This window comes from Galleria mellonella, unplaced genomic scaffold (genome assembly GCF_026898425.1).
Source record: "Galleria mellonella isolate WM207_F2 unplaced genomic scaffold, CSIRO_AGI_GalMel_v1 utg213, whole genome shotgun sequence".
NCBI classification, from domain to species: domain Eukaryota; kingdom Metazoa; phylum Arthropoda; class Insecta; order Lepidoptera; family Pyralidae; genus Galleria; species Galleria mellonella.
Window position 1 is genome coordinate 5,372,708 of NW_026442039.1, and position 24,271 is coordinate 5,396,978.

A 24,271-nucleotide genomic window follows, 5' to 3' on the forward strand; every position below is an offset into this window, starting at 1 on the left:
TAGATGTAATCGAGACTCAAAAACGGGTCAAATTTTTGTCAGCTAATTGTTAAATTAGTTGACTCGTTTTTTTATTAGTGTTCTATATACTTACACACATTATGTACCTTGATGTATCTATATTTAATTATTTCATAAATAAAATTAGTTTCTACGCATTAAATCATGCAAAAATTATAAAACAAAATAAATATAGAAGCTATAAAGGAAGCTAAAAAGTGATTCTTTTGTCCGAAGCATTTGTATGGAGACACTTTATGTATATAATCCAAGATTTAGCCATTTGAGCATGATTTAGTAAGTAATACATATCTTTAGGCAGTCTGTTGGGACTAGATTTGTTTATTTATTTATATTTACCAACTAAGGGAGCCTGGGGAAGGAAAGGATTGTTAGTATGTGTGTCTGTACTGTGCATCTTCTACCGAATTTATCATGGGGAGTGTTCTGAGGAATTGTTCGGGTTGATACCTGCTGCTGATTTTCACCACCGTACAACCCGCCACAAAGTTTCATCCCAATCATCTGGACGAGTGGCGGTCCTCCACCATGCGTTTTTCAAGGCACTTTCTTCCACGCACAACTATTCTTTGAAATCAACTTCCAGCAGCAGTATTTCCGAACCGATACGACAACATAACCTTCAAGAAAAGAGCATATTCCTTTTTAAAAGGCCGGCAGCACACCTGCAATGCCGCTGGTGTTGTGGGTGATCATGGGCGGCGGTAGTCACTTACCATTAGGTGAGCCGCATGCTCGTTTGCCCCCTGTGTTGTAAAAAAAAAAAGTAATGGAGAGATCCTCCACGCAGTTTCCCGGCTTGATTTGATACAGTCACCTTATAAATTTTCACATATATGTAGTACTGAATGCAGCACTTATTTCAAAGAGATATTTAAAAAATCCGTTGCCGAGACATTACAAGTGGAAAATTAGTGTTTTATGCAAAGTTACGTCATTTAAATTCACATCGTGGTTTCTGTATAAAACTGGAAGCGTAGCATTTTAAAAATATAACTATTATGTACGAATAGAAGACGATAAAAAATATAAAGTTCTGTAGCAGTAATACTATTAAAATGGCCGTTTACTATCAGACGGGTCGTATGCTCACTTGCGTTCTTTGTGTACAAAAAATAAAATTTCGTAGTCATTATTTCGTTTTTCAAGACAAAATCCGAGAAAAAGGTAAAAAAAAAATTCCACTACACTTTGGAATCAACTTCCAGCAAAAGTATTTCCGAATCGATACGACATCATAACCTTCAAGAAAAGAGCATATTCCTTTTTAAAAGGCCACCAGTACACCTGCAATGTCGTTAGTGTTGTGGGTGATCATAAGCAGCATTTTACCAGAGGAAGACTTTGTACAAAAGTCGATTGCTTGGGTACCTCTGTCCCATTCGTGTTTCAACCGTGAAGCAGTTGTGTTTGCATGACTGTGTTTCGGTTTGAAGGGTGGGATATGGCGTGAATTTACTGGGTACAGAGGAATAACACCTGAGTCCTCAGGAATGGCAACGCATGGGGGGTATCATGGGTGAAACAGTATACTCTGCTATGTCCATGGTACTGCTCATGTCTATAGGCGACGGTTACCACTTTCCATCAGGTGGGCCGTCAGCTTGTTTGTCATTCTAAGTTGCATAAAAAAAAAGCGGCGGTAGTCACTTACCACCAGGTGAGCCGCATGCTCGTTTTCCCCTTGTGTTGTAAAAAAAAAGGTTTCTGTATTATTGAAAATGAATGTTTTATACCTGAGGTCGTGTATCCTATTAATCTAACGTTGACAAACTTGGGATAACTTCCTCAAAGTTTCCCTTCGTAACGCGATATTGCTTTGAAATCATTCTGTAGCAATGTTATAGTGTTACATTATTAAAACTTTTTCAAGTTTAAAGAACTTTTGTACTGTTTCTATAGATTTTTGTTTAATTACAACCTCTTGCCTGTGTGGATTTTGGATGTGGTAAAATTTCTACACGGTACATCAATATAAAACATACACTAGGTATTACCCCTTCTTTGCATAATGGTGAAAATTTCTATCATAACATTGAATGTCCAAAAATTATATAAAATAACAATTTCACTTTAAGTTGATCGTGTCTGGATACCTTTTTAATGTAAATTGCAGAAAAAAAAAACATACTGTCAAATTTATTTTTTTAACCATTTTTCCTTTAATTTTGAACATGAATTATATCACCTTGATTTATTTCACCAATAAAAAAAAACATGCAAAGAAGGGTTAAGTTTAACGTTCAAGAATACAAGTGTGAATATCAATTTTTTTTATTATTTCAGCCGTTAACTGTCCATTGTTGGACATAAGCCTTCCCCATAAGGAGAGTTTTGCCAGTAGTTCTCATGCTTGGCAGCCGGGTTGGCAACCGCAATTAGGCTTTTAGAGATGTTACAAGAGGGATAATATGACACCTACGGGAAAGGAAGGGGTGGCCCATTCTATTTCGGGGCACACACGGCGAAAATAAATTTCGTACAGTCTTTTCGCATAGACAGATAAAAATTCCGAAAAATATTGTTTTGACGCATTTAACGCATGGGGGGGGGGGGTATTATTGGCGAAACAGTATACTCTGTTATACCCATGGTATTGCTCGTGTCTATAGCCGACGGTTATCACTTTCTATCAGGTGGGCCGTCAGTTTATTTGGCAAGTAGCATAAAAAAGTGTTTTTTTTTTATACAATTAGTACCATGGACATAACAGAGTATACTGTTTCGCCCATGATACCCCTCATGCGTTGCCATTCCTGAGGACTCAGATGTTATTCCTCTGTACCCAGTAAATTCACGCCATATCCCACCCTTCAAACCGAAACACAGCCATGCAAACACAACTGCTTCACGGTTGAAACATGAATGGGACAGAGGTACCCAAGCAATCGACTTTTGTACAAAGTCTCCCTCTGGAATAAATAAATATATCTATGTATATTATACGCCCCAACCTTTACACCTGTTTCAGTAGAAGCACAATTAGTAAAAGTAAATCCTTACTTGTAAAGCAGAACCCTAAATACCATCAAGTGCCAACAACCTCCAGTATCAACGGAATATCTTCATAATTATTTTGATAGGTCAAATGTATCCTTATTTTTAGTGAAGCGTGTAGTATTTAATTATCTGGAGAAATGGTTTATTTAAAATTAATTTATTGTACATATAAAAATAAAAATATTTTTTATTACAGATAATTAGGATCCATTTTTGTTAGTAACAATTGATTTAAACTATTGTATGTTAGTTAAAAAAAAACGAATTTAATTGTATGGCCCCTATAATAATTTTGATCCACAATGCGAAGATAGGGCTATCGTATTTATTACATAATGCCCACAGAATGCTGTTATTACAGCCACGCAGTCGTCGTCAAGAGATGCGATCCGTTTGCGTCTGATGGCATAGAAGTCATCTGTCAATGTAAATTATAATAATAAGATGTCGACTGTACAGATTATTATTTGATTATTAGCAGGTATAAAAGAATTTGGTACAATAAAAAAACAGTGGGTACAGAGACGGACTTATTCTACAGAGATGGCCTCCAATCAACTTAGTTACGTGCTATTGAAAGAAGTTCAGACTAGTTGATATGTATGTATATAGAACTTGTAACTCACAGAAACAATAACAAAGAGAAAAAGGTAAAGAAAAATGTTTAATGTACTATATTTCGTTCGGATTTTAAAAGAAAGAATTAAGACTCTAATTAAAAATTCTTTCATTTATACTCAAGGCAACAATTGAGGGTAAATTCATGAATAGCTGATTTTTTTCGAACTATTTTATATTATATACTATGTGGGAAGGGGGGGGGGGGAGAGCAGATAGCCATGGTTACTAAATGCAAATTTTCCATTTTAGACAAAACTTTAAACAGTGACTAAGGGAGCTCATGGAGTGATGGTAAGCAGCGTCCACTTAAAACATCATCAAAAGTCAAACTGCGGTTGCTAACCCGCTTGCTAAGCGTGGCAACTATTAGCAAAATAAACTAGCACAACATCTATTTACGATACAACATATCACGTCGATATGTATGATAAAGACATGGAATAATGATGATTTAATGAAATTATTATGACATTTGATTGCCAATTTGCCCACGTGTTTATATTAATTACATATCTAAGGTTTTGTTACCATAATTTGAACGAAATTATAATTAATTACTAGGCAATTTGATCTCACATTATGGGGTATTAATTATATAATAACTAGTTTCTGCCAGCGACTTCGTCCACGTGACCTGTATTAATTTATTCCAGCAATAAAAATGTGCTGTCTTTCTTTGTCGAAAATAATTCATTGTCATCATCATAATCTAAAATTATATATATATATATATATATATATATATATATATATATATATATATATATATATATATATATATATATATAATAAGTTAAAAAGAAAATCATCATCTCAGCTATTATCCGTCCACTGCTGGACATAGGCCTCCCCTATAGACTGTCATAAGGAACGGTCCTGAGCCACCTGCATCCACTAACTCCCGCAACGCATTTGAGGTCGTCACTATGTCATACAATAGAAGATCGTCCTACACTGCGTTTTCTCTTACGGAGTCGCCACACAAGAACCTTTCCTTAAAAATAATTCGTGTATACAAAAATTCACGATGATTGGTCGAGTCTTTAAGGCACTAAGAGATAACAAAAAATTAAATAAGAAAAAAAACGCTAAATTCCTTACTAACATTATACTTATAATAAACTAGCTTTGTTAATTAACATTGCCTTGTAAATTAAGTTCTAGATTCTACTATAGCGCTAATGGAAATAGGAAATAGAATTTTTCGATTGATCTTGGTATATGTATTTTTATCTTTACTTTAATTACATTGCCCATTTAATATAGATCAATATGGCCCTTTACAGCATGTAATTTAAATGATTATTTCCAAAGATATTATAGATTTAAAATGCAGGGACATAGCGGTGCGGCATTGCACCTGTGCGAAGCCGGGGTCGCGCTAGTGTTTTGAGTAATTTATATATTTAGGTTTAAAATATTTGAATTATGATTGTGAATGCACCTATGTATATATTTATTTTCTATTTAAATAAAAAGCTTTTATTATCTCCCATTGTATTGTATATGTAGCAACAATTTAATTTGATCATGCAATATGAAATAGTTCGTGCCAAGGGTGATTAGCCGCGCCCATTCCAAGGTTCTATTAAAATAATTAACAAAACCTTTTGTCCAGACTAGCCAGTCATGCTGTGAAATATTAACTAGTAAACTTAACGGCTATTAATGTATGTTTATGGGGTGAAATATTGGGGGGAAAGGGATTGTTAGTAATGGGGTCTGACGGCCCCATTGCTATATAATGTATCAGGTCGACCTCCACGCGATTCCCCCTGGAAACCATTATATTCTGTGCGCGTGTTGAATTTGTCACAATGAATCAACTGACCTGCTTCATCCTTACTTATCATCCCTCACTGGTGTCCCGCCAGCGTATACCGGTAGCTCAAGCAGGGTAACCAGAAGACTGTGCAATAATCTGTATGGGTGCCTCTGTTCCATCTGTATTTCTGCCCAGTTGTGTTCGCAGGGCTGGCTTTTGTTTGAAGTATGGGATATGGTAGAATACGGAAACGTAACATCTTAGTCGACAGGAATGACAATGCGTGAAGGGTACAATGGGTACCATAGTGTATGTCTATGGTGATCTAATGTCTTTAGGCGACGGCGACAATCTGTTACAGACAACTTTCATAGCATTTTCTTTTCGGAAATATTTTTTTTATAATAATTAGACGATTATTATAATAATTACAAATAAGTTGACGACCCACCTGATAAAAGACATAAGCAGTACCATGGTCATAAGAGAGTATACTGTTTCGCCCATTAGTTGCCATTCCTGAGGACTCAGGTGTTATTCCTCTGTACCCTGTAAATTCACTGCCATATCCCATCCTTCAAATCGAAACACAGTCATGCAAACACAACTGCTTCACGGTAGAATCACGAATGGGACAGAGGTGCTCAAGCAAACGACTTTATAACAAAGTTTAAAGGTATATTAACCAGAGGGAACCCGTACAAATGTTATATGATATCATATTATATACATTTGCTTGGCAAATATATATCGGATCATGGATACTGTGTGGGGGGAAATTGTGATTGTTACAGCCTATACTGTAAATATTATAAATGACGTAGTGGTGTAACTAGAAACAGTTATGCTCGCTATAAAGTTGAAACTCGTGGCGGCGTGGCGAGCCGGGTCGATGTGCTCCGTCTAATATGGTTGAGTTCAATGATGGCTGGCTCATCCGTCATACTCGTGAACGGGTGCTGCTTGTGGCGACTGGTCTGTTTGGGCTACAAACACTGATTAGACTATTTGCTTTTGCAATAGCATTAGCTGGTGGTCACTCTATTCTCCCAAGTTTGAATTTAAAAATTAATCTGTATTATTGTAAACATGTATAAAATTTATTTGAAAAGAATACGAGCTGAGTTCTTCTTCAGCGAGAGCTGGTCTTGTCAGTTCTTCTCATCTCGAAATCATTCCGAACTGATGGTAGATTTGACATATCATAAAAGTCTGTAATAGACATACATACATACACACATACATATCTGTCACGCCTGTCTCCCATTAGGGTAGGCAGAAACAATGGACCGCCAAATGCTTCGATTCAAGCAAACCTCTTTCGCTTCTTCCACATTCATCAATCTTTTCATACACGCTCGCCGGTTACGGGTACTTTTAATTTGGCCTTTCTTCAGCACGTCGCCTATTTGGTCGACATACGTCCGTCTAGGGCGGCCCCTACCGACATCTCCGTTCATTCTTGCTCGATAAATCTTCTTCGTAATTCTTCTTTCATCCATCCTCTCCAAATGACCAAACCAATAATAGGTCTGTAATAGACCTACATAAATAAAGATATTTTGAATTTGAATATATAGGTATTACATAAGTAGTATGTACGCAGACACAGCACAACGACTGGAGCAGATTGTACTAACTGCCTTGTCGGTAAACATCCCTCTATTTGTTTAATTTCACTTGTATACATGTAAATATTTACACGTTTTGTATTTCACTGTTTGTGTGGTTTTATCTTTAAAACTCAGTAAAATATAAATTCTATATATTAAGAAACCCTATTTGTATATAAAATATAAAATGTTATACGAAATCTACAAAAGTCTTGTCAAATCACTTGTCTGTATAATTTTTTTTTATCGGATGATAATGGAATGGTAACCCCGCCTGCGCTGACGGAATACACTGGCGGAGCACCAGTGAAGGGTGATAGATGAGAATGAAAACAGGCCAGTTAACCCATCATGATGAATTCATCAAGAATAGTTTCCAGGGAGAACCGCGAAGAGGTCGACCTGGTTGGGTATATTGCTAGCAATGGGTTTCTCAGTCTCCATTACTAATAATCCCTTTCCCCCTCCAAAGAGTGGTTATGATATAACCTATTATTCTATTATAACATTTGTTCTTTTCTACTTCATGTTCCTCTTTGCTCTTTTAGTTATTTTCCACCTTATTCGAAGAGTGAGTGGTTAAGAGCTTCACATCCTGTACTATAAATGTACGTGACCTTTCCCTTTATTTATAGACGCACCCTCTATCGGTTCACTACATATATTACATAGTTCAAAGCTCTAAAAGTAAATTATAAATGTTGAAAATAAATTATGGATTCTAGAGAAGTTTATAAATTAGATTGTGTTCCATAAAAAAACCGACTTTAATTCTGCGAAAATTAGTTATTTTGATTATTAGAAATAAAACTTACGGAATCGATTTTGATAAAGTTTCTATGTGACCAGTCTGTAAATATATTCTTGAAGATAAAATTAAAAAGTAATTTTCAATTCGGTTTATAACCGATTAAGTTAAGAGGTAACAAACATAAAAAAAAAATAGAACCGAATCGAGCACCTTCTTATTTTTGAAGACGGTCGAAAATAAATACTCTTTATTACATTTGATTAACTTTTACCTGGTACTCGCGATCGGCACATATTCACTGACCGGGATAAAACTAGCCTATGAAATGAATCAAATTTTATAATGATTGGTTAAATCGTAAGGCGCCAAGTAGTAATATACAAACTTACATTTATAATAATTAGTGTCAGACCGAAACAGGTTTTACAGCCTAAACCGAAATTTCGGCCTTAGTCTCAGTTTCTGCCAAAACCGAAACTTACTGAAACATATTTCAAATTTATATTCTATACTGAAATCTAGTGTATTTTTTTCACAAACAGTGGTTTAGTTAATGGGTAATAATAAACACTAATTAAAGTATGTAACAAATATGTCATATATATATATATATATTTATATGTAAAAACATGTTCAAATTATGGCTTACTCTTAGAAGTAAACTTAAAAAAAAAACAACTTTCAGTTAGACACACAACACAAACATATACACAAAGTTTTGGTCAGACCAAACCGTGACCAAACCGCGTGTGCGGCGTGGTAACTACTGTTAAACCCCTCCAATATGTTCAGCAGTGGTCAGTTAACGGATATGATAAGGGGAGAAAGGGATTGTTAGTAATGGAGACTAAGATTCCCATTGTTAGCAATATACCCAACCAGGTCTACCTCCTCGTCGTTCCCCCTGGAAACTATCATGGTTAATTCCTGTTGAATTCATCATGATGGGCTAACTGGCCTGTTTTCATTCTCATCGGTCACCCTTCACTGGCGCTCCGACAGCGTATCCCGTTAGCGCAGGTGGGGTTACCATTCCATTTTCACCCATCATAAAAAAAAACGGTAATGATGATAATGTAAACAAAAGTGCCGCTTCAAACATACTAATTATTTTAGTAACTTTCCTGTGATAACAGACACCGTTAACAAGCTAAACTTTAAAAAACAGCGTTAGGCTTGCCTGTTACATAAATAATAACTGTATATGTATATTATATTAATGTTACATAATAAGTAATATTAAAATATGTATTCCCTCTGAAGTAGGCAGACCCACTCGGTAATAAAGAGGAAAGCTTTGATCTAAAAATAGCATCACCTACACCACGATTGATTTACTTTATATTCATAAAATAATGACACTACCTTTGCCGAAATTATCCTGAGTTCTGTACAAGCTTATGTAAATGAACAATGAAGACTCATTCTCAGAATATCAATTGTAATTTCCATCATATCAGTCGTCTGTCCATAGTTCTCACATTGGAGAAAAAAGGGACTGTTAATAATTTATTTTATTAAACTTTAATGCACAGTGATTGTATGTACATATGGCGGACTTAACACCGGACGGTGTTCCCTACCAGTCAACCATTGGGCAAACAGAGAAGTAAGTAGGCGGTGCATTATTGAATTGAAGAAATATAAAAACAATTCTTAATATATATAAATTTTTTTATGGGTGAAAATGGAATGGTAACCCCGCCTGCGTTAACGGGATACGCTGACGGAGCACCAGTGCAGGGTGATAGATGAGAATGAAAATAGGTCAATTAGCCCATCATGATGAATTCATCAGGAATTAACCATGATAGTTTCCAGGTAGAACCGCGAGCAGGTCGACCTGGTTAGGTATATTGCTAGCAATGGGATTCTCAGTCTCCATTACTAACAATCCCTTTCCCCCTTATATTTATATATTATAAACATATAATTAGACTAATATAAACATACATAGAAATAGACATCTAACAGCCTCATGATAGCAATGTACCCTATCAGGTCAACCTCCATGCGGAAATCATCCTGGAAACCATCTTGGTTAATTTTTAAAGAATTCGTTACTATAGGGTAACTGACATGTTTCATCTTCACCTATCATCTCTCACTGGTGTTCCGTCAACGTATACCGATAGCGGGGGCGGCATTACCACTTCATTATCACCCATTAAAAAAAATAGGATACCACCTTGGGAATTTTGTCAGAAATTGCCATGCTTGGTAGGCGGTTTGGCAGTTGCAGTTAGGCTTTGGTGATGTTTTAAGAGGGACGCTGCTACTTAACCCTCGACCAGTAAATTCCCTACCCACGGTAAATGAAGGGGTAGCCCATACTATGCCGAGACCACACGGCATAATCATAACTTATTGCGTAAGTATCATATGTTTCATTATCATCATTTATATCAATAATTAAATTTATGTAATTAAGTATTTTTTTGTTTGTGTACATATTGTTATTTTTTTTAATCTGTATCATTCTTAGTTACATCAGGCGGATCAAGGAAGGAGTTGGCGTCGTGTCGTATCAAGAGGTGAAGGGATTCGCTGAAAATCGTGAGTGGCAAGAGCTCCACCGACAAGAGCGCAGCTCTTAAATAGGATAGATAGATAGATCATTCTTTGAAGGGAGCAATAAAGAGTTTTCATTCGTTCATATAATTTTTTTAGTGGACAAAAATAGAATAATACGAAGTTTACACTAATGTAATAAAACAACTATATACTAATGGAAGTTAAAACGATAAGTAAATAACATTATTAAGTCACTCGTAACGAATTCAAGAGGTATCAACCATGATGGCTTCCAGAAGAGATACGTATTAATCGATCCGACAGAGCATAATCTCTGCCGTTCATTGCACAGTCCTACAAAATAGCAGCTCTGTCGATTCAATACCATTTGGACAAAAAAGGCAGGACACCTGCCATAGCTCGAGGTATTTGAAGCAGCGAATATCCGTACGTATTGTTTTAGCACACAATGCCCTGAGTTTGACAATACTGCCTTGTAGCAACATTTATAGCACACATCGTTTGAGTATTCAAGTCTTGTCTTTTTAAATTATTGGTGTTTTGGATATGTATTTTTTTTTATACAACTTAGAATGGCAAACAAGCTGACGGTCCACCTGATGGAAAGTGGTAACCGTCGCTTATAGACATGAGCAGTACCATGTTTCGCTCATGATACCCCCCATGCGTTGCCATTCCTGAGGACTCAGGTGTTATTCCTCTGTACCCAGTAAATTCACGCCATATCCCACCCTTCAAACCGAAACACAGCCATGCAAACACAACTGCTTCACGGTTGAAACACGAATGGGACAGAGGTACCCAAGCAATCGACTTTTGTACAAAGTCTCTCTCTTTATATACCGAGTTATTGCATATGTTTATTACGACTTTAATGGATAATAATGGAATTATAATGCCCTGCCAGCGCTACCGGTATACACCGGCGGGGCACCAGTGAGAAATGATTGATGAGTATGAAGCAAGTCGGTTAGGTCATCGTGACAAATTCAACAATAAACCAATTATGATGGCTTACAGGGTGATCGGTGACAGATCATGTCCCAATGGTCGTGGCTCCATAGTATTTTACGGTGATCTTTTAAGGTATTTATAGACCCCAGATTGTAAATGAATCTGGTGAATAAAAAAAACGTCGATAATAAACGAAATTAATCAGAAAAAAAAGGTAGTTATGAGTGTAACTGCCTTTTCATCCTTTACCTACCATCCTTCACTAGAGCCCTGCCAGCATATACCAAAAGCGCAAACGATTGCATTATAATCCATTAAAAAAAAATTGCAGTACATCCACCTTATTTGTAAAGACTAAAACATCCTATAAACCTAATTTACAAATTAGAGTGTTTTGTCACTGTCTTTCAAATTGAGGAATTAGCGCAAAAGAGAAAGACATACTACTTGAACAGCTAAAGTAGGTTTACGAATGCTTTTAAGTTTTTATGAATAAGGGGGTATATGATTAAACATTAACAGTAATTAAACAGGAGGGCGTGTTATTCTCGTCAGAATTTCTTTTATACCACTGAGGTGGCAAACAAGTATACGGCCCACCTAATGGTAAGTGGTTACCGTAGCCTATGAACACCTGCAATACCAGAGGTATTACGCGTGCGTTGCCGACCCTGATGAAACCTCTTTACCCCCCTTTTGAAGAATCCCATGCTGTAGTCTCTTGGGAAAATCTCGGCAGAGAGCTCATTCCACAACCTGAGTGTTCGTGGGAGGAAACATCTCTGAAACCGCGCAGTACGCGACCATTGAGGCTGTAGGACATGAGGATGAACTCCCTGTCGATGGCGAGCCGTACGATGGTAGAAAGTGGCTGTGGGCATCATATTGAACAATTTCTCTGAGCACAATCCATGAATTACATGATTCTATATATTTATAGAGGAAGTGTGACCCAATTAAATTATTAATTAAAAAATTCTTTAAACATGCATTAACAGAGTTAACTAGGCTGTCCATATTAAGTAATTAACATAGTGGTAACCACGTTGGTATTTTGCATTGCAGATTTATGGAAACCTACCTAATGTAATTCAGTATTTTTACATGCAATAGTTAGTATGAAGAGACACAAAAATTTACTGAAAAGTGCAGTGAAGAACGTTGCGGTAAGTACTGAAATTTATAATATAAAAATGAATCTGCTGAATGTGTTGCTAAGCGCCGATTTCGCTAATTCTTTTTTTAGAATATTCCTTAAAGTATGAGGATCGTTTTTACGGAGAGGAAAATTTTAAAAATTGTATTTTATATATATATATATATATATATATATATAATATATATATATATATATATATATATATATATATAATGTCTGTCGTGCATCAAACTTAGTAGTATAAGGAACACATCAATCAACATATAGTGTGTGTGTAATGTTTACCAATTTGTTATGGTGCACAGCGACCACTCTATAAACAATATCGTTTTCCCACTCTTATGGCACTTGTTAGATAAGGACCTAAATATTTGTATACCATAATAAATAAATGTAGCATTTTACTAATTATTTTGAAGCAATGCGCTTCACTATGCCTATTCAACAATTTTTTTTTAAACTTTACTTTTTTGTAATAGTACCATATTCATCACATCAGCTTTTAACCGTTCATTGCTGAACATAAGCCTCCCCCTTGAGTGGTTTTGCCAGTAATTGCTCCACTTGGCAGGCAGATTGGCAACCGCAGTCAGGCTTTAGAGATATTAGGAGAGATTAGAAAGAGATAGATTAAGAGGGACACTGCTGCCCATCCCTCGCCGTCCCTTAGTCGTCTTTTACGACACCCACGGGAAAGGAAGGGTGGCCTATTCTATTCCGGGACCACATGGCCATACATAGGCCATTCACCAGAGGGAGACTTTGTACAAAAGTCGATTGCTTGGGTACCTCTGTCCCATTCGTGTTTCTACCGTGAAGCAGTTATGTTTGCATGGTTGTGTTTCGGTTTGAAGGGTGGGATATGGCGTGAATTTACAGGGTACAGAGAAATAACACCCTAGTCCTCAGGAATGGCAACGCATGGGGGGTATCATGGGTGAAACAGTACACTCTGTTATGTCCATGGTACTGCTCATGTCTATAGGCGACGGTTACCACTTTCCATCAGGTGGGCCGTCAGCTTGTTTGCCATTCTAAGTTGTATAAAAAAAAAACATAATATTATACTACACTAATAACTAATTTAATGGAAATAATTATTTATCACAATCAAAAGGGTAAATTAATTTACACTAAATGTGATTCAAAGATGGACTATTATTTACTGTGGCACATACACTACTTCATATCCTCATTCACGTAGGCAAAGCCGCATCGTATGACTAGTTTTAAAATACTTTTACTTTTAACAGAACTTGCATAAGTCTATATTTAAATTCCACGTAACTCGATGCAAGCCAATGTTAACGTGAGACTTGCACGCGTGACGTCATATGGACCAGGGTGGGCGTGAGGGGAGGGGCAGTGACGCGGAGGGGCGGGGGTACATTCCAATCGAGTGTCAAGTCTACATTGCAGACTTGGGTTGGTATGAAACACTATATTACTGCCTACTTAGGTAATCATGACGTGATGACAGTGTGAAAGGCGCCGATAAAGTGAATAAAATTATATGACACTATGAAATGAAACCAGAGGGAGACTTTGTACAAAAGTCGATTGCTTGGGTGCCTCTGTCCCATTCGTGTTTCTACCGTGAAGCAGTTGTGTTTGCATGGCTGTGTTTCGGCTTGAAGGGTGTGATAAGGCGTGAATTTATAGGGTACAAAGGAATAACACCTGAGTCCTCAGGAATAGTAACGCATGGGGGGTTATCATGGGCGAAACAGTATATTCTGTTATGTCCACGGTACTGCTCATGTCTATAGGCGACGGTTACCACTTTCCATCAGGTGGGCCGTCAGATTGTTTGCCATTCTAAGTTGTATAAAAAAAATCCATTATTCAAGTGACCAAAAAAGAAACACAGGGCATTCTCATTTGCATTTGCAAAAAAAAATCCGCATTTATAACTCGTGCCTAAAAGCATTCCCATTTTCTGTCCTGCTTTTGATCTTTTGAATCGGTCAGGTTTTTAAAAGTTTCTAATAAGCCTTCAGGAAGCTTCTGTGCTTCTAGGCGGAGCTTAATTGGCAATGTTATCCACAGTTTTACACGCATTTAGGGATGTCCTATGCGCATTGCCGTTCTTGTAGTAACCTCAATACGCCCTTTTTGAAAAATTTAAAGGATAATTGCAGAAATCATCAAAAAGATCAGTGCATAAATAGCATAAAGACAAGCTGTGACTGTTGAGAGATTTATTTTATATGTATTTGTAGAGTAAAAACACTGATTACATAAAATTTGTGTATTTGTAAATATCTATTTAACAACTAACAATTACCTACACAGAACAACCGACTAGTTTAGGGTACGGACACCATAGACGACGATGACAGGTTTTACGCTCTTTAAAGGGGAAGGTTAGGAAGGGGCCTCGCCTCGGGGTGAACCCCATTACCCCGGCCGGTAATATGCCGGCGTTACTTCTTTTTTTGTTCTTGTCCTTCTCTCTTGATTATATATAGTTTTTTTTTTACGGACGCCATCACAATGACACTACGACACTAGGTGGCGCTCCTAGATGAAAATAAATAAATATTTTTAAAAATATGTTTTGTTGCAACAATAACTTGTTTGGGGCCCAGACGATTGGTGTGAAAGTGTGACACTTACAATGAGAAAAAAGTTGGTTATAAATAAATAACAGGCATTGATATAAATCCATACACCATGTGATAACGCATAACACATGTCGCACGGAATACTAAACTGTTGGACAATTCACTTTTTATTAACGTAACTCGGCGCCTATCACACCTGCCCGTTACGTAGTCCTTTATGTAACGAGCTACTATAGTCAGTCGATTGGAAAATTCTATTTTTATAACAATATAATTATCTGATTCGACAATGTAGTTTTGTTTTGCCCTATCTACCGAATCCATTTTTTTTATCAGGATAAAATATATAAAATAGTGTTTGCTTTATTTAGATTATTTTCACTGGTACTTTTCCTGCACTGGATTACCCAAATTAAATTATTTTCTCTCTAACTACACTGGGTTGGCTGGAAGAGATCTCTTTCAGAGATAAGTCCTCCCTTGCTAACAAGTTGTTAAACTAATCGTCGCATTTATTGTTTAAGTGCAATAAAGAATATATATATATATATAATATAAAATAAAAATATTCTATCTGTCAAGCCTTCCCCATAAGGGGAGCCACGCTTGGCAGGCGGGTCGCCGCAACCGCAGTTATGTTTCTAGATATGTTTTAAGAGGGACGCTGCTGTCCATCCCTCTACTATTAAGTCCCTTAGTCGCCTCTTACGACACCCACAGGAAAGGAAGGGGTGGCCTATTCTATGCCAAAACCATTCGGTCATCATGAATCAAATAAAATTTACAAAATTTCACTAAAATTAATTATATAATATTTAGGAAACTCACAAAGTTAGATCATGCTAGCTTTAATAAATAGTTTGGTATATTATTGATGGCGTTAATCTCACAATATATTTAACACAAATATATCGACTAGGTATATTAATACCCAAATATCACTTCGACGCCACGAATCACCATCCCATTTTATTGTCACTTGTCAGTGTTAACGAATCAAATTGCTTTTAGGATCTCATTGTAAATGATTGAAGTAGTAGGCATTTTTTTTTAATGGACGATAATGGAATGGTAACCCCACCCGCGTTATCGGTATACACCGGCGGGGCACCAGTGAAGGATGATAGATGAGGATGAAGTAGGTTAGTTAGCCCATCGTGATGAATTCAACAAGAATTGTTCACGATGGTTTCCAGGGGAACCAGGTGGAGGTCGGCCAAATATGGCATATTGCTAGCAATGGGGCTGTCAAACTCCATTGCTAACAATCCCTTTCCCCCCAGTAGTAGGTATTAGGGCGCGATATGTATATTACAAAATGATAGGTTACTTAATTGATTATTATTAGAAATTTCCTTAATGTAAGTGAAATACCGATTATTAAATTTGGCACGTTTATATTAAATATACTAGCGGCCCGTCCCGGCGTCGCACGGGTGGACATTTTTACATTTTAAATAGTGACCATTAAGGCTGCACACGCGACGGAAGTTTAATAATGGAGTAACTTCTCCCGTTTTCCCAACATTTCCCTTCACTGCTCTGCTGCTATTGATCGTAGCGTGATGAAAAGTATACTATAACCTGCCCACGAGTATGAAGAATAATTGTATCAAGTTTCGTTAAAATCCGTCGAGTAGTTTTTGTTTTTATAACGAACATACAGAGAGACAGACAAAAATTTTACTGATTGCATTTTTGGCATCAGTACCGATCACTGGTGATTAGTGATTTTGGAAATATATTTCATGTACAGAATTGACTTCTCTAGAGATTTATTATAGGTATAGAGTATAGATAATACATACCTTCTCTAATATAATATTTTAGTATAGTTTTTAATATAGTTTAATATGATATATTTAAGATTGTAATTAATTTGAAAATACATATAATATACTAGTCTTTAACCACGACTTCGTCCGCGTGGCCAGAATAAAAAGTAGCCTACGCTCTTCTGCATGCCATCCATGTACTAAGTGTATATCAAATTTCACAGTAAAGTCTTTAAGTGCTAAGTGATAACGAATAAAAACTCACTTTCATATTTCTAATATCAGTAAGAATATACTAATATATATTTTAAAATTAAAAATAACGTAAATTTTAAAATACGAAAGAGTTTCATAAAGTTTTGGTATCAGTCTAAATTAGAGCAGAAACCGAAATATGGTTTCGGTTTCCATCGTGAAAACTAGTTTTGCTGGACACTGGTAGGGGTGTCGATCATTGATACACAATAGGCTACGTATTCACTGCAAGTTCTATAGTACGTTTCTATTCATTCGAACGTCGACAACTGTCACCTAATAATAGGGTAACTATATTTAAAGTTAATATCAAAAGTACTTTTGACTGATTTTTTTTTATACAACTTAGAATGGCAAACAAGCTGACGGCCCACCTGATGGAAAGTGGTAACCGTCGCCTATAGACATGAGCAGTACCATGGACATAACAGAGTATACTGTTTCGCCCATGATACCCCCCATGCGTTGCCTGACTGAATACGTAATAAGATTTTGTTTCATAAAGAATATAAACATCGATCTTTAGAATTTTCAACCGACTTAAAAAAAAAGAAGGAGATTCTCAATTCGGTGGTGTTTTTTTTTATGTTTATTACCTCGTAACTTCGTCAGTTGTAAAATGATTTGGAATATTATTTTTTTTTTTATTTATTTAAGGCATCGTGATGAATGGACCTGGAATTCAGTACGATGGTTTCCAGAGAGGACCTAATAAGATATGTTGTTGGCAATAGGATGTCAGTCCGCATTACTAACAATCCCTTTCCCCCATTGCAATCTAGTTAGGTTCAGATCTTATGAAAGCAGCCGTCATTACATGGCTGTGTTTCGACTTGAAGAATAATATACGGTAGTAAAATTACAGGGAACGGACAACACCACAGATCTTGAAAAATAACGTATGAAAAATATAAATACAGTAAATATACTGTGACGCCCATGTTATCTTATATATCCGCCCGTCTATGACATCCGTGGTACTGTCCATTTATATAAGCGACGGTTACTTTTTTCCATCAAATTCACTATAATTTTTTTTTATAAACTTTATTGTACATTCACAAATATCTGGTTATAAATGAAATGATAAGGTACGCAGGTGGACTTATCCTTTGAAGGGATTTCTTCCAGGTAACCTTGAGAACTCAAAAAGAGGAAGTATTTATAGGGTTTGTATGTAAAGTGTAATATATAGTGCATAATTAATATGACAAATGATAAACTATATAATTAGTAATTAAATATAGATGTAAAAAATAAACATAAAATTGTTTTTTTTTTGCCATTCTTAGAAAAAAAATATAAACAGGAGTACCTATTTGCATTGTTTACGTCCATCTACATATGTCTATGGTGTAGCATAAACATGTTTTTGCATGTGACTGTACATAAAATTCATAAATAAGGTAAAGTTTAAATCAATATTGACACATCAATTCGGCCTTGTAACAATATGGTACTTCGCCCACGATGATTTTAACATAACATGAAGTCACTGGGACCGAACATATGTCTCATCCGAGAATAGTTACATGTCATATGTCGAAAATAAACTATCTGACCGATTGATCAGAACTTGGATTTTTACATATTAATAATAAATTATTTATTGCTCACAAAACAAACGTACACAAGGAGTATTTATACAGAATGTGCATATACAAAAGGCGGCCTTATCGCTAAAAGCAATCTCTTACAGCCACTCTGGCATAAATAGTAAATAAATACAGAGAGAAAGATAAATGGCGCAAATCAGAAACAGTAAATACAAAAAAGTTACTATTTATTTATTTATTTATTTAAGGAACACCAACAGCATATTGCATTATAACATATAGGTATAACAACATTAAATACAATACAATATTAATGCACATGCCTATTATAGGTATTCACAGTATTCACTTTAACATAATTATACAGTGTAAGAAATTTAAGTAAATAACAAAAATAAACATGTAATCTAAGCTGTGAGCAAAATCAGAAAATAAGATTATGAGTAAATTAAATTAAAAAAAATATTAAAAAAATATATATTATGACAATTAGAGTTAATGTTCATAAGATTGTTGTACAAAGTGTTTCAGCAATTTATTCCTGTAGGAATTCGAATTATCGTACACTATATCAATTTCAGGTAATTTGGCATTAATTTCATTGTATGACGCACTAATCCTGGCCAGAGGTTGATGCAGTCCTAGGTTTGTTCTGCAGCGCGGTAAGCTAAATGTTCTAGTTATAGGGTGTCGAGGATAATTTAGAGGTACCGTTAATTGGAGTGAACTCAGTAAATCTGCACAATGAATTTTATTATTGAGAATTTTATGAATAAACATTAAATCTGCAATCATACGACGCGTCTTAAGAGAGGTAATGTTAAAGAAGGACATTCTCTGACTATAAGGTCGCCTATGCGATATGTTACGGGTTATGTAAGCTAGGTGTCTAGTGAATGCTCGTTGGATATTTTCTATTCTTTGAGATGAAGAGCTGTAGACTGGATTCCAGGAAACAGAGTCAAACTCCAAACGACTACGTACTAAACTGTTATAAAGAATTAATCTAGTTTGCCTCAATTTAAAGCCTTTTAAAGAACGTTTAAGGAAACCAAGCATTTGTGCTGCCCGTGTGACAATATTATTTATGTGTACATTAAATTTAAGTTTGCTATCAAGCAATACTCCTAGATCTCGAACTTCACTAACAACTACCAGTTTTTCGCCGTTTAAAGAATAACGTGATTCTATAGGTTTAATTTTACGAGTAAAACGAATGTACGAACATTTATTTGTGTTAAGTAACATACCATTCAAAGTACACCATTCCCCAATACCATCTAAGTCTTTTTGCAGAAGTTCTGCATCATGTATGGATTTTATTGTGCGATAGATTTTTAAATCATCGGCGAAAAGAGATATTTTACTGTATTTTATATATGATGTAATATCATTAATAAATATCAAAAAGAGAACGGGACCCAGGTGCGATCCTTGCGGTACGCCTGATTCTGCATAGTACTGTTTAGACTGAAATCCATTAATAACTACTTCCTGAGGCCTTTGAAATAGGTATGACTTAAACCAACTGAGTAGAGAACCTTCTATTCCAAAAACAGCCAATTTGTTTAGCAACACAACATGATTTACTTTATCGAAAGCATTGCTAAAGTCTGTGTAGATTGTGTCAACTTGTTCACCATTATCTATTTCGCGAGCTATATCAGACACTGCTGAAACCAAATTAGTTTCTACGGACCTACCTTTATAAAAACCGTGTTGGAATTCTGTCAAATAATTTTTAATATGGGTGAATATGTGTGGATATAGAAGTGACTCGAATAATTTGGATAAACATGATAATATGGATATAGGCCTATAATTTTTAACATCCTTTTGATCATGATTTTTAAATATTGGCAAAATTCTTGTTTTTTTTCCATTCAGTAGGGAATACACCATCTTGTAAAGACCGATTGAAAATTATTGTTAGTGGGAGTGTGATAGCAGTTCTACAGCGTTTAATAAAAAGTGGTGAGATATTGTCGGGGCCCGAACCTTTATCTATATTTAGACGTTTTATTGCCATAGAGACCTCAGACTCGTTAACTTTTATTTTAAATATATGATTATTTGTAATAGGAACATATTTAGAATTAGTGGGTTCCTTTGAACTATAAACTGATGAAAATTGACTTGCAAATAAATTCACAATATCAGGACCTATCAGTTGCTGTAATGTTGTTCATTTTCATTTTTGTGGGGAAGGTCGACTGACCTTTACGTTTATCTTTAATGTATCGCCAGAATAATTTTAAATTCTTGCAAATGTTAGCTTCTATTTTATTATGATATTGTTTTTGACAAATATTTATAAACTTATGGCAGCGTTCTCTGAGTAGATCTAATTCAATTTTATCTCGAGGATTATGAAATTTATGATACCTGATTCGAAGTTTTTCTTTTTGATTTATGAGTTTTATTAAAGTGTTTTACTAAATAAATATGCATATTATTCTAAATATCATTTATATAAAAATAAGACAAAATTACATACATATATTGTTGCAGCTAACAAATCTACAACTAACGGAACACAGGCAATACATTTGTTTTTATTTGTATTTTTTATGTTTTTTTATACAACTTAGAATGGCAAAAATATCATAAAAAGAAAACTAAGCTAACGCTAAACGCAATTCAATATTGTATTAATTTTTATTACTAAATTACATCATTCAACAAATTTTAGAAGTTTAATTTTTTTTATGCAACTTAGAAATACAAGCAAGCTAGGCCCACCTGATGGAAAGTGGTAACCGTCATCTATAGACATGACCAAATACCATGGACATAACAGAGTATACTGTTTCGTCCATGATACTTCCCATGCGTTGCCATTTCTGAAGACTCAGGTGTTATTCCTCTGTACCCTGCAAATTCACTGTCTTATCCCACCTTTCAAACCGAAACACAGCGATGCAAACAACTGCTTCACGGTAGAAACACAAATGGGATACTTTTATTAATTTTAATTAATTTTTATTACTAAATTACATCATTTAACAAATTTTACGAGTTTAAATGACTCCATTGTGTCAATATAAGACATATATAATATAAATAATAGTATACAAACATAAATATGTAAATGTATTATGCAGAGTAGTTATTGAAATACAAATTTGATGTTGTTTTATGTAATATTTATTTTATTAATGCATTCTAATTTAATTAATGTATTCCGTTGCTTTGCTATAAATAAATAAATAATAAATAACACTAAATTACATATTACACGGTTAAATTAAAATAATTTATTAACATCCTTGTTATGGGAGTGTTCAACTAGTTATTTTACTAATATGATAAAATTGTAACTGAACAATGTCTATACATAAGAGATATTAATGAAAAAAATAATATGAAGGTATTAATAAGTATTAATAATAATAGACGCCAATATAATATTTTTTAGAAATACCTGTCAGACAGTCTGTCTGTATGTTTGTTCCAGCATTACGCAAAAACTACTGCGCGAAATTAGATGCTGTTTTCACAACGATGCTCCTGAGAGTCTAAATTAAATTTTGGCTTTAAGTCGATTGCTTGGGTACCTCTGTCCCATTCGTGTTTCTACCGTGTTTGTATGGCTGTGTTTCGGTTTGAAGGGTGGGTTATCATGAGCAAAACAGTATACGAGTACTCTGTTATGTCCATGGTACTACTCATGTCTATAGGCGACGGTTACCACTTTCCATCAGGTGGGCCGTCAGCTTGTTTGCCATTCTAAGTTGTATAAAAAAAATCTTGATACACCATTTAAAAGCATTCTATTTAATCGTTTTTATACATCTGAAATCCACAAAAAGTTCAAAAAGTGTAATATGAGTCGAAATACGACAAAAACTTTAAAGGCTCCCATACTAACACGTCATTTTTTGTCGTTTTTTGACTTAAGTCTCTTTAGGGAAATTATTCAATTTCACTAGTAGAACAATCTTTTAAAAGTATACTGCACTTTGTTTACATCTTCATATAAAACTTTAAGTAATTTACCACAAGTTTAGAGTTTAGTAAAAATAAAACTTACAACACAATTTTTATTTAGTAAACGATTCATTTACAATGATTTACATAATTACGATGTAGATACATTGACTTCATTTCAATCATGTTCAGTTTTAGATATAAACAGCTGTCGAGTATACAAAAATATTAAGGGCACATCAACACCTCTAAATTTTCAAATATTTGTTCAAATGTTGTCAAATATTTGTCCAGCTGCTGCGATTGAGTTCACCTAATGATAGAATGTAGACTTATGATAAAAGGGGTATCGGAAACCGTCGTTGACGACATAATTGAAAGGTGATTCACCATCATCAGACTTGATTAATTTTTAAAAGACTATTACAAAGCGTAAAAATATTTACTTTGAGAGGGACATGTTGGTATGACGATCCAAAATTTAGAAGAGCACGTAAGTAACTAATAATTTTTTTTATACCACTGTGGTGGCAAACTAGCATACGGCCCACCTGATGGTAAGTGGTTACCGTAGCCTATGAACACCTGCAATACCAGAGGTATTACGCGTGCGTTGCCGACCGTGAAGAAACCTCTTTAGCCCCCTTTTTAAGAACCTCATGCTGTAGTCTCTAATAATAATAATAAGTTTATTTCATCTTTACAAATTACGGTATGTGTACTGAATGTTTACTTTTACACAAAAATATAAATACTGTAATTTGTTGAGAAATCTGGAGCCTACTGAAACTACAATTATAGACTACATTTATAGATTACCGAGCGTGGCAACTACTGGCAACACCCCCTATATGGGGGTCTATGTTCAGCACTGGACAGTTAAGGGCTGATATGATGATGAAGATCCTTCACTACTAACCAGCCAGCGTAAACCAACAGTTCAGGCGAAGTTACAATACATTTATTATCTAATATATAAAATTCTCGTGTCACGGTGTTTGTTACCAAACTCCTCCGAAACGGCTTTACCGATTTTTATGAAATTTTGTGTGCATATTGGATAGGTCTGAAAATCGGCCAACATCTATTTTTCATACCCCTCAATGATAAGAGTGACCCTCCCCAAAAAATTTTTTTGTTATTTTTTTGACAAATTTTCCATTTTCATTTTATTATGGTTTAGCATTGAAAAATACATACAACTTCAAATTTTTATGCTTCTACGATAAACCCCTGTCTTTTAAACGCGATTTTTATATTCCGCAATAGTGTTGCAAGATGGCGATCGAATATAATAATTGTAGTACGATATATTTTCATGTATATTTCTCGAAATTATGTATATGGTAAAACAACGTTTGCCGAGTCAGCTAGTTATAGTATATAAAAAAGAAATAGTGCTACGGTCTAGAAATATTAAATAAGGCTCATGATTTTGTAAGTGAATATGAACATTAAGAAGGAATATCTCGAAATTTCTGTCAAGAATAAAAAAAAACAAGACATATGCGCACGAAATCTCAGAAAACCGATACTCTCTTATAATTCAACATGGTAACAATAGCAGAATCCAGTGATCCATGCATCTGCACGAGAGAAAAATATTTTCGGGTCGACAGATACCGGTTTCTATGTCGTGGGCGAAAATTTCCCTCAAATAGGCTGTATATTTGTAATCGCTTTCAGAAAAGAGGTTTTCAATCATACACACTGTAGTGATGTACCGTACCAAATTGGTCATTTTTAGTATTCGAGTTTTGGTACTCAAT

General features: G+C 35.1%; 1 protein-coding gene across 1 annotated transcript in view; it reads right to left on the minus strand.

Annotated features, from left to right (window-relative positions):
* Window positions 1-24,271, minus strand: part of LOC113511570 (four and a half LIM domains protein 2) — a 217,132-nt gene that overhangs the window by 168,326 nt on the left and 24,535 nt on the right. The gene's annotated exons all lie outside the window — the stretch shown is intronic.